This window comes from Chelonia mydas, chromosome 8 (genome assembly GCF_015237465.2).
Source record: "Chelonia mydas isolate rCheMyd1 chromosome 8, rCheMyd1.pri.v2, whole genome shotgun sequence".
In the NCBI taxonomy this organism is placed as follows: domain Eukaryota; kingdom Metazoa; phylum Chordata; order Testudines; family Cheloniidae; genus Chelonia; species Chelonia mydas.
Window position 1 is genome coordinate 69459207 of NC_057854.1, and position 13131 is coordinate 69472337.

General features: G+C 40.0%; 1 long non-coding RNA gene across 1 annotated transcript; it reads right to left on the reverse strand.

Annotated features, from left to right (window-relative positions):
- Positions 1-666: 666 nt before the first annotated feature.
- LOC122461447 lies at positions 667-13092 on the reverse strand. Its single transcript, XR_006283340.1, has 8 exons — positions 12687-13092; positions 7979-8023; positions 7073-7114; positions 6550-6591; positions 5273-5314; positions 5019-5054; positions 3646-3675; positions 667-2886 (listed from the first exon to the last, which is right to left on the reverse strand). It is a non-coding gene; the product is annotated as an uncharacterized LOC122461447 (long non-coding RNA).
- Positions 13093-13131: the final 39 nt, after the last annotated feature.

A 13131-nucleotide genomic window follows, 5' to 3' on the forward strand; every position in this document is an offset into this window, starting at 1 on the left:
TATATTTCAGATAACACAAAACCAAGGATGTGACCACTTGTTAAACAGCACATGGCTGCTTTTTTTTTTTTTTTTTTTTTTTTGCAAGAATAAAGATGTAAGCCCTTGTGTCATGGCCAAGTTCCAGTTTGGGTAATTACTTTTTGCCCATCTACTTCCCCTCACTTAAATTGAATTCAGTAGTCTTCACTTCCCAATCTAAAAATGTTGTGCAATTTTGCTGTATGGGGTTATGACTACTCTATTCACAAGAGGATTTAATGACATGATCATGTATATGTGGTTTTGTCTATAATTCTGTAAAGCACTTTAATGCTTCTGAAAAGTGCTATAGAAAATAATAATCCCAGCAAGTACTTGGAGCAAAGTTTAAGTCCCACTGATTTCCACAGCTTTCTTCATGACACGTGCATACTCTGGTTGTTAGAGTTGCAGCCTTGATGCTCATTGTACTCAAAGAATAGTTCTGATTCAATTTCTTTCCCATCTAGAAGTGGCAGCCCAAAACTCCTAGCTAACTATAGAAACTGCTCAGATGATCATATCTATTGGTGGGTGTCTTGTGCTAATGGAAAATAATTACAGAAAATTTCTAACAGCTGAATAAGTTTTATTAGAATAAGGAAAACAATATTCTATATAAAGCCTCTCTTTTTCTCTCATTAATTCAGTGTAGAGATTCACTCCAACTATCCCATGTTACCTTTGTTCCTGCTATTGATTTGGAGACAAAGCCATACAGTGAATACTTTAGAAAAACCTTGTAATTAGGGAAAATTATGGTATTTTTCTCTCAAACATCACTTCACCCAAACTCATAATTCTCAGGTCCACATTATTTACACCTACAATCCTTGCATTTTCACTCTGCCCACACTTAGTTATCATATGTTATGAGTTTCATAATTCACATAAAACTGCACACAAGTATTATACCAAAAACAGTTTTAAAACTAATTTTTTTATACCTCAGAAAAGTGATGAATGGCAAGACATTGTATGGATCCAATCACAGATATTGCACTGCTGCAATAAAGTTATGCAAATGAACACTACACAGCATATTGTATTTTAGATAACTATTTTATTGTATATATAAATCTGTTTTAAAGATATGCACTATGGGTCAAATCTAGGAGTTCGTATTCAAGCAAAACTCATTTTGAGTGAGTAATGACTTCAGGATTTGGTTTGATAATATTAAGTATTTATGGAATGCTGACAGTGTGCTCTGTACAGAACATAGGGGGAAAAAACAGCAATGGGTGAAATCCTGGCCCTATTGAAGTCAGTGACAAAATTCCCATCAACTTCAATGGGGACAGGATTTCATCTATGCACCTACCCAGGAGGTTTACAGTGTGGATATAGTTTTAAGTGCTTTAAGACTACGTACAACTTCTATAGGTCTTGGATTAATTTCTTTTAAAGTGTATTAGGTGCATGTGGTTAACATTCAACCTATCTTAAAACATACCATGCTGTTGGAACTAGGACAGTTGTACACATCTGTTAGAGGCAATACAATAAAGATGTAATTTATTAAACACTATTTACCTGCTGCTAGGAATTTATTGCTTGGAAGTGAGTATGTTAACAGGTTACATTTTAAAACTACTAGCATTTGCATTTTCTGGGTGTAATCTGCATCTTCCCAGATTCCATATCCAGCCTTTCAAAGGCAACACTTCTGAACAGAGCTCCAAGGGAAAACACTGCTAAAACATGCTATATGTAAAACTTTGTTTCCTTGAAATCCTTGCCAGTCAAAGATGATGTTTCTCTCGGACTATGTCTGCTGCACATCAATACTATTTTATGGATCTCAATATCATTATTGAGATTAAATTTGACAATAAATCAGGTCTAGTAGTTTAGGCAAAATACTTGCTGAAAGAGAGCTGATACAGAGATACTAGCAGTTTCAGTAGCCAGAGTAATTCTCAAGCATTCCCAGAGTGCGTGGGTTTTCACCAATTCCAAGGTTATTAGCCTTCCATAGCCTCTTCCGGGCTACACTCCCTACTAAAGCTTTAGGTGGAGTGTGTCTAGATCTGTGGTTTTCAAACTGTGGTCCACAGACTATGTCTAAGATTTCCAAAGGGTCTACACCTCCAGTTTGAAATTTTTTTTAGAGGTCTGCAAATGAAAAAAGGTTAAAAACCACTGGTCTAGACACACGGTGTTCTATTTTAAGTATCAGAATGTCTCCCTTCAATGGCCTTTTATGGAAGAGGTGGAATATCCAAAAGTTTCACTGCAATAAGAAATTTCTGCATTGCAAGATTTACACTTAGTTCTAGTTTAATTACTATAATAGATTAAGAGTAATAGTCCAACACTGCTTTTCTGTTCCACTGAGGCCTTTTTATACAGATTACAGGATTGGCTTTATGTAATGACGAGTGAGAGCCTTCAGCTTTCACACATGACAATCTGCAATTCCCCCCCCGCCGGTTAATAGCCATGTGGTTCCAGATATCTGAGTGGTTGGATTCACAATTAGATCAGATTCAAATCAAGTATTCATCACATCAGTTAGAAATAAAAATTCATATAGTTAGGGCACAATATCTCCTTTTCAAATGATGCCTAAAATACTGAAAAATAAACCAGCATATACTGTAAACTAAAAAAAGTAGAACTAATCAAAAGCGTGGCATATTAACCATACATAATGACATTACAACAAACCAGCAAATTATATATTCAACGTTGACTAGAATTTTGTACAGAAAATTAATCTGTTATTACAGAATACACTTTGTGGTCTCCAGTCACGTCTTCAGATGTTCACTTGGGCACAACTGAAGAAGAGATGGCAAAGGCACTCAAAACACTGAATAGCAGCAAAAGGCCAGGGCTGGACTGTTTACCAGCAGAGCTCTACAAAGAACAGAAAGACATGTTACTCATTCTCAGAAACAGCCAGGCAATGAGGAACAATTTGATAAATCCAAAGCAAAGAACAATTTTATTCATTGTGATTCTAAAAGCATGGTAAATTCCAGAGAACTGCACTATTTATCTGTTCTCATTAATAAATGTTGACTGTGTGGTTTGGGTAGAAGTACTGGCTAGCCAGTATATTACATAAATAACTTTATGTGGTGGGGTAAAAAAAACAACAACTGTACGGGAGGAGTATGTGTGACAGTTAGCCTTTTTGGTTTGTCTGCAGAACTCAGAATCCGTGCACCAAATTCAGACTTGGTTTAAGGAGGTGCATGCCAGAGATTCCTGTAGAGTTGTGTTCATTTATGCTGGGTTTCAATGGGGTGCTGTGTTCAGTTACCTAGCACTGAAAAGGAAATACTGGTCCTTTAAAGGCAGAGGATTCTGAATAATGAAATATTCCAATTATTAGACCAAATCTAAATAATAACAACGCATTCAGTTTCTAAGTGGTAGGCTGAATCGAAGCAATACAGTGGAAATTTAGTATTTTGTGTACTTCTACTCAAATTTGATGAGGCTATTATACTTCACTGTAATGTCCAATATTCTCAGATATTTGTATGGACTAAAGGAACTCTGATAGATCCCTCATATCACAAACAGCCCTAATCAAAATTATATCCATATTTTCAATGTAAGCTGCATATTAGAAGAAAACAGTAAAAGCTATAAGGGAAGAGTGCTTACTCTGTATCCACCTTCTGAGGAATGTGAGCCCTGTTTAAAAAAAAAATGGAAACAGTTATTTCCCCCCACATGTAAAATGGTTTTTAAATTATGGTATGAGGGTTTGACTATTCTGAGAAAGTGGTTTGAAACTGCTGTAATCTTACAAAGACAAAGTTGCATGGACATAAAATGGAGCAGTGAATCAGGCTCACCTACTTTATCTAAAAATCCTTGCTAAATGGAATGAAAGAACATTTATTTTGTTTCCTTTCATTCAGCTACCTTACATTACACACAGGCCTGGTGTCCACAATTCAAGAAGGATGTTGAAAACCTTTGAGAGGGTTCAGAGAAGAGGCATGAGACTGGTTAAAAAGATTAGAAAACATGGCTTACAGTAAAAGATTCGAGGTGCTCAAACTAAACAGATATCAAAAGAAGATAAGATTAAGGGATGACTTGATCATAATCTGTAAGTACCTACACGAAGAACAGAAATTTCATAACTGCTTCAGTCTAGCAGACAAAAGTGTAAACAAAGTATAATGTGTTTAAAAAAAACTTCTGTGATTGTAGGTCTGTGAGGAAAAGCAACCTAAAATTTATTTGTGCTGGCCCTCTGCACTGGTGTGAATTCCACCATTACATGAGCCAGCTACTGTGAGCTATGTGGTCTTAATACACCGCACAAAAGTCTGGCTACAGTAAGATTAAAAACCCAAGTATTTCAAAACAGCAGCCACTATTTTTTTTTTTCTGCAAGGAGACCAAGCTATTTCATTCTGGTTAATGAGAAAGGAAGCTGTTGAATGACTCTGAATTTTCTGTCAGATGTGATTCCTTATATGGGATTACTATAGTATCATTATGGTTTGAAACTGAAGGAAGTCTTCAATGAAATATCCCATGCCACAACTATAGGTGCCGTTCAAACAACAACCTTGCCTCGGAGTATCTTCTCATGAGTGTGCTGCAGCCTTTGTACTTTAGGCACTTAGACTGATACCAGGAATATAAAGTTCTAATTACAACTCTATTATTACATGAAAAGATGGTGCCTACAGACTGAGCATGCAGACCTGGAGTGTGCCTGCATCATATGGGAGACCCTCTGGTGATTATGCATGACTAGTTTGAGCGAGAGAGAGAGAGAACTACATTATGCTACACATGTGTTGATTTACTGTAATGGCTCCCCATTGTGATGTGCAGCATTTGTGTTGCTACTCCACTGCAGAGTAGTAACATCCAGTATTTTTATGTATTTTTTTACTCAGAGTAAAGTAATTCTTGAACATATTTCTCACAGCAGAACTGACATCCAAATGATATCTATTATTTTCACTTTCCTGGAAGAAAGTGGTAAATACTATGGGGAAAACAGGACTTACGTCTCCACCAGACTAGTTTCCTCCTGAAGGTAATCCCTGTAAAGAGGTACAAACCAGTTATTTTAGTGTAAAAGATAGTCTTTAACTATAGTCCAGTTTGAGGAACAGATATTTACTTTATTTGTACTTTCCTGCTTAATGGAATGAAAACAAAAACAGAGGAGAGTGAAAACACTATTGTGTTTCCCTTCATTCCACAACCCTACCTTAGAACAACACATTAAAGTAGAGTGAGAAACGTAAAGTAGCCTTACCTGGCTATTGGAAGCGTTGTTGAATGAGATAAATGCTCCACCCTTTAAAGAAACCAGAAATAGTCAATTTCTTGTGAAAAGACTTGATTAAGTGCCATACTTCATTCAGGGTTAAAAAAAAAAAGAGAGAAGACCCCAGTCTGTGCTTAACTGCTTAGTGAAGTGTAGGGTAAGCAGAGAATGCACAGTCTCTTTCGTATTACTTCACTCCAGCAATTTACAGTCTTTACATGAAGGTTCTTTGAAAATTTAAGTTCAGTGGATGTTGATTGGTTTACACCACAACAGGAGGAGAAATGAATGATTGTTTTTCTGTTAAAAGTTCTCTTTGAACAGTAGCCAAAATGAAAGACAGCTCATGTCCTGCGATGGAGTAAGTATAATGATTAGACAGGCTTTTAACAGCTGTGGAAGTATGAAGGATGGAGATTCTAAGGAAGATGAGATAACTCCTATAGGAGTTTAGATCTGATCAGAAGGTGACATTCCAAATCAGTTCATCATCAAATAACTTCAATCCCTATGTAACCATGTTCACTGTACAACACAAGTGGAGGTAATTTCTGAAACGTGAATGTTCATTCACTAGGAAGCTCTTTGGGGGGAGACTTTAAATTCAGTAGAGAATGTGTTATTACCTCGACATTGGCGCTACTGCTGTTTGTGCTAGAGGATTCATTCGGTAAAGAAAACAAAAATGAGTAATTTCCCTGTGAGAACAATTATACCACCATCATTTTACAAGAAGATTTCCCCCAAAATGTAGTTCTATACTGGTTTAGAGGCCAGATTTGGACTCTTGTTTGCCGATAGTGCATATTGGGTTCTCCACGCATATGCACACACAACAGTCTATCTAGCATGCACTTGTAGCAGGAAGTGCTCTGTCTCCACTGGATGGATCTGCCTCTGAGTGCTTTGTGTCATTAACAATATTTATTCTGTTCTGAGGGTTCATCACATAAAAGAGACTCTGAATACTACTCTCTTGGTGTATATCACCTTGGGTCTTTTATCCTGAAAAACTACTACATGTCAGGAGACATCTTATGGAAACAGGTGAATATGGTCCAGTGACCTTGTATTCTTTCTCTAGCCACTAGTTTAGGTGACAGCTAGGGGGTGGAATAGTCACAACTCTGAACAATGTACGTTTTGCCAGCATATGTGGTACTGTAGACCTAGCTTTAGTGTATGTCTACCCTCAAAACTGCTAGCATTACAACAGCTTTACTCTGAGACAAAATTCTGGGAAAAAATGACCGGTATTGCTTTACCTGTCCATTGTAACTGCTTCGGCTTAGAGCATGAGCTGTATCCTGTAAAAAGACAATGAAATGAGCTATTAACCCATGAAAATTTTGACATGTACATTCAGGCACAATGCCTCATTTTGGGCTATATTTTTATTTGTTCTGATATCCAAAGACCTTTTGGCCTTTAAATTAAATGGTATAATACATAATTATAATACAAAGGCATATTTGTACATAATTCCCAGGTCCACACCTCCCATGTTTGTTGAGTGCAACAACTGTACAGCGTTCCTGAGCACTGTTTGGATGAAATAATTCTATTCCAGTTTAATGTCCACTAATTTCAGTATATCCCAATTCTGCAAGATGAATGGAAACTAAGGGTGTCCCGAACCCCGCAGCAGGACCTTACAAAATCAGGCCTTCTCCAAAAACTAACTCTCTTTACAGTAAAATTACTCTTCAAGTAAATAAACCAAGTGTTCATTTTCTTAGAGGCATACTAGAGAAAATCCCCTAAATATGATGAAGAAAGTGTGCTTACCCGGGCAACGATAGTCTTGCTGCCTGCACAGTTGGATGAACTCTGTGAAAAAACCAGAAGATAGTTATTGTCTTGTAGAAGTAACAAGATAGTCCATTCACCTACACAAAGGTAAAATTCCCTGGGACAGATTCTGCCCAGATTTACCCTGGCTTCCACTAGGTGAAAGCCCAAGAGCAGAGCCCTGATGGGGTAAATGCAGCCATAGGAGAACTATTTTTTTTTAAAATGGAATATATGTAGATTTAAATGAATGCTAACTCTGGGTGACACAAGAGTTTGATATGCCCATGTGCTGTGTGCATACGGAGGGTGAGTTCTTAGGAAAATATTCAGTCAGAGTACATGGGTTTGAGTACTATATGATTACTAAAAATTGAATTATTGTATGGTGCTAAAAAGTATTATGTATTTTGAACAACTGTGCAGCAGCATTGAAAGCTGGTTGAAGGGGTCAATACAGATCAATATAATTTCAAATAGCTTCAGTCTTTATGTAAACGATCAAATGAACGGTAAAAAAAACCCCATACACCACACTAATGGCCCCGTAGGGTTTCATTTGCCCATAGTTAAATAAACGTTAAAGATCATATAATATAAGTGTTGTCACACATATAATAGTTTAGAAATTCCAATATCAATTCAAATGTTGTTAGTTTTTTGGGGGGATTTAGAGACATTTTTCCCTTTGGTGTTTTCAGTGAAAACACTGCAGCACTGTGCTAGTGCCTAAGGAAAAAAGTAGTGTCTAGAAACAGAAGTGACCCTGGCTACTAGTCTTTACAGCTGAATGAAAGGTGAAAATTAGGTGAGCGTATATAGAATGACAAGTAAATTAGTGCTCATTTACTCAGAGGAAAGTTGGGACAAAAACTTAGACATACTGGAGAAAAAAGTACTCACCTGACCACAAGCACTGCTACTGCTGCCTGAATTACTTTGTGAACCCTGTAAAGACATCTGAAATCAGTTATTTCCTCGTAAAATGGATTGCTTAAAGACAATGGACTAGATCTTGGGTCCTGTAGCTTGGAAATCCAGGTCACACAGACAGAAAGCTTTGGTTGCGTAAAGAGTCCCTAAAAAGTAAGGTTTGTGATAAGGAGTAAAATAAGACCTTAACAAGCAAAATGAAGAGCTATTTCCCTGACTACTGCCATAGCTCTGAGAGGACAATGATCCAGCCTTTAAAGTAAAGCAAAAATCAATTATTTCTTAGTAAATTGGTTCACTATGATTTTGTTAAGGAAAGGAACCCTATTGATATTTATACTGGGTCAACGCGAGTTGCCTTCTTTACTTAAGTAGCGGTGATGGGTGTATTATCTACCTGTTCAAAGTAAAAGATTTCTTTCTGAGCAATATCTTGATGTTTGACTGGCAAAGGCAACCTTGAGAGACCATCCGCATTGCCGTGCAGAGTGGATTTCCGATATTTGATTTCATATGTGTGCGCTGAAAGCAACAATGCCCAACATTGCATATGACTAGCAGCTAATGGGGAAATGCCTGTGTGAGATCCAAAAATTGAAGTCAGAGATCGATGGTCTGTGAAAAGAGTAAACTTCTGCCCAAACAGGTACTGATGAAACTTCCGAATTCCGAAAACAGTTCCCAATGCCGCATGTTCGATTTGGGCATAGTTAGTTTCAGCTTTGCTTAGAGTGTGTGAAGTAAAAGCAAGAGGTCTCTCTTCTCCCGAAGGCATAATGTGTGACACGACCCCTCCCACTCCATAAGGGGTGGCATTGCAGGCCAATTGTAGGGGTAAGGATGGATCAAAGTGCGTCAGAACTTCAGAATTTAGCAATGCACCCTTAGCTTTGTTAAATGCAACATCACAGGCTTCAGTCCACTTCAAGGCCTTGTTCTGCCCAAGGAGTTCGTGAAGTGGTTTTAGCAGTGTGGCTAACTGTGAGATGAACTTTCCATAATAGTTCAATAGTCCTAAAAACGAGCGAAGCTGGCTAACATTTCGAGGAGGGGGAGCCTCAACAATAGCCTTAACTTTTGCAGGGGCTTTACAAAGACCCATGGTATCAATGATGTCTCTCAAAATATTCAACAGAGGGCTGGAAGAATTTACACTTGTCTTTGCAGACTCGTAGGCCATACTCTTCCTGTCTTTGTAGGGTAGCCTCTAAATTCTTTAGGTTATCCTCCTCATTTTGTGCAGTGACCAAGATGTCATCCAGATAGCACTGGACTCCTGGCAAGCCACACAAGATCTGGTCCATAGCCCTCTGGAACAGGGCGGGAGCAGACATTATTCCGAGGGGTAGGTGACAGTATCGATAAAGCCTTTTATGCATCACAATAGCCAACAGCTCTTGGGACTTTTCATCGACATGCATCTGTAAATATGCTTGACTCAGATCAATCTTACTGAACTTTTGTCCCCCAGCCAGGCCCGCGAAGACGTCATCGATGCAGGGAAGCGGGTATTGCTCTGCACACAACACCGGGTGGACAGTGACTTTAAAATCACCACAAATCCAGAGGGAGCCATCTTTCTTCACTGTTTGGAATGATAGGAGTTGCCCCTGGGCTAAGGGTAACTGGTATAAGGACTCCATTTGTGACCAGGCTCTCGAGGTCTGCTTCAACTTTCGGCCTGATGCATATGGCACAGTTCTGGCTTTCAGATATTTTGGTTGACTGTCAGGTTTAATGTTCAATGTCACAGTGATTCCCTTCATATTTCCCAGATCCTCTCCAAAAACAGCAGCATGTTTCCTTAGTATAGCGGTCAGACCAGTTTCTTCTTTAGTCATTCGGTGCACTTCTGCCCAGTTCAGCTGAATCTTCCTAAGCCAAGACCTACCCATTAATGCTGGGTAATTACCTCTCACCACAAACAGTGGCAATTTAGCAGCCTGTCCATTGAGCTCCACCTTAACATCAATAGTGCCCAACATAGGCATGGCTTCTCCCATCTACGTCTTCAGAACAGTTTTTGTTGCCTTAAGCGGAAGATGCTGTAGCTTTTCTTTATACACAGTCTCGGAGACCAGCGAGATGGCTGCACCGGTGTCCAGTTCCATGCGTACGGGTTTGCCGTCCAACAACGGGGTTACCCAGTATTCACGTGAGCCCACGGCTAAAGACAAAACGTGCAGTGGCACTTCTTGTGATGAGGTGTCACCTTGGTCATCCTGGGTCTGCTCTAGGGGATGCAGGTTTCCCTTTTTGGTCGGCCAGACCACAGGCCTCTTTTTCTTTTGTTTACAGGCACACTCAGTGTGTCCCTTTTTTCCACAGTGTCAACACACCAGGTCCTTACACCAGCATTCTGATGCATGGTGACCCGGCTTATCACAGCAGTTACATTCCTGACTCTCCATAGTTTTGTGGGTAGGTTCTTGTGACACCTTATGCACCCCAGGGGATGCACCCATGTATTGCGCCTCCTTTGTAGTCAGTTCCATGGAGACTGCAATATCAACAGCTTTCTGTAAGGTAAGCTGAGCCTCTGTCAATAGGCGCTTCCGTATAGCTTCACTGTGCAGGCCACACACTAACCTGTCACGTAGGGCATCATTTAACATCTCCTTAAATTCACAGTGTTCCGCAAGCCTCTTCAAAGTTGCTACAAATTGTACAACTGTTTCGTCTTCTTTTTGGTCTCTTTTGTGGAACCTATATCTTTCAGCAGTTACCAATGGTTTTGGATAAAAATGGGAGCCCAGGATTTCCACAGTGTCATTGTAAGATTTGGAATCAGGCTTAACAGGGTATAGTAAGCTGCGTAGCAGGGAGTAGGTCTTAGCCCCTACAACAATTAAGAATATTGGTACCTTCTTCTCTTCTGTAATGTCATTTGCAATAACAAAAAGCTCAAAACGCTCAGTATATATGTGCCATTGCACTATAGTCTCCTCAAAAGGTTCCAGCGGCCCCATAAGTGTAGCCATGGTTTTAGTTTCTGATTGCACAGTCAGTGCAAACAAGCCAGCACAGACAGTGCAAACAAGCCAGTTCTCACCCCCTTCCAACAGCAAAAAGGTTTTGTTGTTGTTTTTTTGTACCTTGACTTCTACTTCCTTTTGTTGCTGGGGCAGCACAGGAATCCCATCCTCATCGCCACTTTGTTGTATCCTTGGGGGCAGCAGTTTTAGGAAGAAATCACTTGCGGCAGAGCTGTAAACCTTAAATGCAGCCATTTATTGCCACACATTTGAACTAACCAAAGCCAGCCAAAAACTGGCTGCGTGATCCCCTAATAATCTAACTCGGTTGCCATAGCAACAACACAGTTCTATTACCACAACAACCAAATACACAACATTTATCTTTTCTGAAGAAGAGCTCTGTGAAGCTCAAAAGTTTCTTCCACCAACAGAAGTTGGTCCAGTAAAAGATATTACATCATCCACCTTGTCTCTCTAGTCGCAAATAATGTAATTCAACCTCTAATTTTCTATACAACTTCATCCTTCAACAAAAATTCCCACACAACAGCTAATGGATACAATGCAAATTACAGTGAAGTTTTCCAGTACCAAGAGGCATGCTGGAATAAATTTCCATGCAGTAAGTGGAGCTTAAAAGGGTGCAACACAGGTCAGTCGGGGTGGTCAGTGCAAGGGAGCAGACCTGCACAGGTAGCTCCTCTCGGGGGACAGCAGAAGTCCCATGCTGCCTGGAACAAACCTCAATAGGGAGCTGCAGACCAGCTCCAGAGAGAAAGCAGAACATCTGCCCATGGGTGAAGGAGCTGAGCTCCTGGACCCCTTTCAGTTGAGAGCATGTTGTGAATTGACAGTTGGCCCACATTGGGCCTCCAGTGAGACTGAATATGGTAGGAAGTGATCCAGGGAACAGGGTTGGTGATACTCTTTCCCCAGCTGCACGCCTGAACTAACAGTCCCAGGGCCCCGGGTTGGAACCTGGTGGACCAAGAGAGCCCGGATTCCCCTAATGCTGATCACAGACATGAGCCACAAGGGGAATTGTGAGCTAGTGCTCTCCCCACTAGGGGACACAACCCCCTCCCAATACAGGGCCCTGGAATTCTCTGTCTTTGCTAATGTTCTATTCTCTGGTCACTTGTCTTTCAGCTCTCTGGTGCTCAGGAACTGCTTCACCAGCACCCAGCACAGTGAGGGTCCCTCTCTTCTTGTGCTTAAAATGAGTTTCAAAATATAAAAATACTGTTGGGTATGGCTTCAGTGTAGTCACACTGACAGGGAGCCAGAAACACAGCTAAGTTTTTGGGTTTGGGTCCAGCAGAGGGGCCAAACCTCACTGCCTCAAAGGGGCAACGTTGGAGTTGGGGAGTGGGATCGCTGTGAAAGGATCCCCCCCCTACGTCCTTCCCCACACCTCCTCCTACAGGTGGGAGAGGTGGATGATCTGGATCTACAATTTAATTAAGTTAAAAAGAAACTTCCAAGTAAGTTAGGTGTTCTTCAAATTTTGCCCAAAATCACCTAGGCAGTTTAGCAGCAGAGTCAAATTCTCTAATAAGGTTTGTACATACTTTTCAGAGAAATTATTTGCAGCATTGTTCCACCATTTGAGAACAACAAATTAAATTTACAACAACACATTCCATTACTAAGAACCAGTTGAAGGCAAACCTTAAAAACAATGGAGAAAGTTTACTCACCTGGTGGCAGGGATTGCTGTCGTATGAAGTGCCCTGTGTAAAAAGACACCCAAACCATTCATTTCCTTGCAAAACAACTTTCCTCCTGAAGCTTCTAGTCTCAACCTCTCTTTTTCATGATTAACTCCACTATATTCTTTTACCTAGTTTCGCTATCACTACTTTGACCTCATATTTGACTCCCTTTTTCTCCTCACATAGCCAGGTTCTCACTATTCAATACAGAGTTACTGGACCTGAGGTCATTTCAAGTGCCCACATGGGGGAACAGAATTCTAAGGAAGGGTGATCTTTGACCAGGAAACTACTAATTCAACTCTCATTCTTGAGAAGTCAGCCTGAGAGAGTATCTCTGATTATAGTTGTGTTTAAACGTAGCAACGTTTAATTGAGACATATTCACACATGGCTTAGTTTGTGATTTTAGAGGAGGGTAGAGAATCCG